The sequence below is a fragment of the Fukomys damarensis genome, unplaced genomic scaffold (genome assembly GCF_012274545.1).
Source record: "Fukomys damarensis isolate Sample0158 unplaced genomic scaffold, DMR_v1.0_HiC HiC_scaffold_38, whole genome shotgun sequence".
Classification (NCBI taxonomy): Eukaryota; Metazoa; Chordata; class Mammalia; order Rodentia; family Bathyergidae; genus Fukomys; species Fukomys damarensis.
The window spans coordinates 12,603,582-12,607,010 of NW_022900950.1; the positions used below are offsets into that span (position 1 = coordinate 12,603,582).

General features: G+C 38.6%; 1 protein-coding gene across 1 annotated transcript in view; it reads right to left on the reverse strand.

Annotated features, from left to right (window-relative positions):
- The window catches only part of LOC104874374 (transmembrane protein 184C), a 101,569-nt gene extending 98,950 nt beyond the window's left edge, over positions 1–2,619 (reverse strand). Inside the window, exon 1 of the mRNA XM_010641394.2 lies at positions 1,785–2,619. The gene's annotated coding sequence lies outside the window, so the exon portion shown is untranslated. The remainder of the gene's footprint in view (positions 1–1,784) is intronic.
- Between the last annotated feature and the right edge of the window lie 810 nt (positions 2,620–3,429).

The window sequence follows — 3,429 nt, forward strand, 5'->3', positions numbered from 1 at the left end:
AAATAAATAAGACATAAACATGTAAATACCGAATAGTTTTTTGGGTGTGAATAAACTATAATAGTACATAAGATCCTAATGATATAATGGACAATGTGAAATAGGAAGAAAGGGACTAAAGGAGTACGGAAAGTGGGAAGCACAGGATAAAGCTAATAAGGGAAAAGAAAAAAATATGAGAAAATGAAAAAATGGAAATGAAGTGTTTGAAAGGGGGGAGGGGAGAAGGGGTGAAGGGAGGACAGGGACAAGGGAAAAAATGAGAACCAAGACCTGTCATGTAAAGGCACAAGATCCCAATAATGAATGTAACTGTACTGTATACCTAAAATGTACCAATAAACTCAATGAGGAAAAAAATTTTTAAGAAGAAAAAGTGAAAAAAGCTTATTGCAGAAAACAAGCTTTTCTGTGAACTTCAAAACAAAGTGTACAAAATGTGTTAACTTTGCTACTTGTCAGATTTTGGTAACCTCTTCAAAATCTAGAGACAAAATCTTATAAAAGTTGGATTTATTTGTAGATTATATACACAGCATAATAAAATCATTAAAAATATACTACAGAAAAGTGATGTCTCAAAATACCCAATTATAAATGCAGTAATATGCTATTTTTCACAATTTCCTTCCCACCTCCTTCAACCATTGACGAGATCAGACAGTAATTGCTCATAGAGGTACTTTAACTATTTCATTCCCCAAAGATATTTCATATGAATTTTAGCAAAAAGATATTTATAAAGTGATACTTTACTACCTTTACATTTAACATATGTTGGGCACTTCTAAACATCTAGATAAGACAAGATGTTTTGTAAGGACTCAATTTGTCCACTATATATACACAGCAGTTTTGAATAAACTGCACCCATGTAACAATAATAATCTGGAAGTGTCTTGAAGATATGAGCATTTTCATCTTGAATTCTTCCCTTCTTCACTAACCCAATGAACTAAAATCCTCAAATTTTCAGAGAACAATCTTTCCAAGGAATTTGAATACAAATATACAAAATTTTTTTGATTTACTAAATCTATTTTTGTCAAAACTGGCAACCTATGTCACATTTCCGATGATCACATGCTGTAACAGGTCTAACCTACCTTTTACATACCCTACATACACACCAAAGTAAAATAAAATGCAGAGACATAAGAGTCAATGGTAACTTGCCTCATTCTAAGTGCACTAGCACAGGATTTTGCATTTTCTTCTCTATCCAGAAACAACACATAAACATAATGTGTACTACTCAAGAGGGGGTTTGGTTATTCCCCCTCCAAAATCACACTTTATGTGAGTTTTAACAAAAAGAAATTTACAAAACATTATATTTTACTTCTACTTTTAAACATGTATCAGCCACTTGAGAATTTCTAGAAAGACTAGATATTTCAGTATTTAGCACTGTCAACTGCATATACAGATACTCTAATTTAAAGATCTACCTGTTCAGACTTAACCACCAAGGCCTGCTGTTCAGACTTACAACTCTTCTTTTTTGTGTATGCAGTTTTGCACATCTAGTACAGTACTTTAGCTTTATGTTGTTATATATTACAGTACTCCGTGTTAAGTTTTGTAATTAAATTTCCTTTTACCATTTCTTTACTGTGAATATTTCAATGTACATAGTATATACAACGCCTCATTTAGCAACCACTTCATTTAATCACCTAGTTGCCAGAATGGAACTCAGTCCTTCAATGAGGAAAGTGGGTATAGTAAAGAGGAATAAAATGCACACACAAAACAATGGCTACAATAAGAATGTCACTCACCTTAATCAGTCTGGTACGCAGCTTTCTTCTGTCTTCTGCTTCATGTCCTCTAACCCACTGAACAAACGTGGACAAGTATCACTCCTAGTATCACTTTTCCAGATGTCTAATGAACACATGTCAGAGTCACTTCCAGAAGATGTTTCTTTTCTGTGATTTTTTTTTAAATATTGAAGTTTTCAAGACATGTGATTTTGTATCTACTTTATCGTACACCAGCAATCTTATATTGTCCAGATGCAACAAGTTTTCTTTTATAAGGTTGGAAGCAATATTGAGTGAAGCTTTTTCACATCACAAATGCGGGCCTCCTAAACACAGCCAGTAAATCTTCCCAATAGAGTTTAAGCGTTTCCAATTAGCCAAATGTGGATGTAAATGATTCTCCTCGGCAATGGCCCGTAGGCCATTAACCCTTCTCCCTTCCTTGGGCTGGCTCTCGCAGCTCCCGGGACTGGTGAGGCCTTTGTTCGCCCTCGTGGGAAAGAGGTGGGGGTTCCTCCAACTGGGAAATAGCAGTTCCCCAAGACCCAGAACTGCACAGTTCCGTGGCCCACAGTGGTCAAGCTTCCACACCCACCTTCTCAGCCCTCTGAAGCCATCGGGGGCCACCATTCTCCTCCCCACACCGCACTGCCGCCGCTCCAAGGTGCCTCATCCTCGGGCTTCGCCTCCTAAGTAGTTCTGGCTCCATGGCCGCTGCGGTTATCGAAGTAGGGCCAGGGGCAGTTTGCCAATGCTTCAAAGCCAGGCTTGGCCTTGCCTCTCTAACCTGTGGCATCGGCCTGGAAGGCCCCGGGGGAAACAGGTCACTGCCCTCCTCACCGAGCTCACCCACCGGAACTTCGCCAGAGAGAGGCGCTGACTCACCGGAAGTGATCGAGCTCCAGCCGAGCCCCACCCCCAACCCCAGCGTGAAACACTCTCCTAGTGAAGGAGCATCATACTGTGAAGTCTTTACATGCCTGCCCCTTGGTTAAGAACACTACACGCTTAGCTCTTCACGTACAGGTGAGCTAGGTCTTATAACTTCTTTAGACAATGGTTTTTCTCTTTTCTTTGACGATGCATGTTCTAGTGCTGTTACAGTTTAACCATGATTGTAGACATAGTGACCTTTAGGAGCCTTGGGATGGGTTGTGAGCAGAATGCATGCATAATTATGTGAGAGAAACATTTGGGAGATCTCAATGAGAGAAATATTATCTTCTAAGATTGAATGTCCTGGCTTTTAATTAAGAGGATGTGCCACAATTCCATGATCAGAAGAGTCCAAGAGATCAAAACATTTAGGGACATCTGTCAGATGGTTATATCTCTAGGGTCCAGGTCGCAGTTTCTCCACTTGGACCCTGTCCTTAGCATGATAGCCTTACTTTAGTTGAATGTTGATATTCAAATACTAAGAAGTTCTGGTTTTGATCCTCAGCTCCCTTCCTGCAGAAAAACCTAAGGGCTTATTTCATAAATAAGAAGAGAGGAATCTGGGTTTCAAATCTTCTCCCCTCTCATCTGCAGCTATTTGTTATTATTTTGTAAATTTATTAATAGTAATATTAATTTGTAATATTTGTAAATTATTAATAGTACTTAGCTAGAGCCATTTTATTCCCCCTTTTCTTTATCAAATACCTAATGCACCACT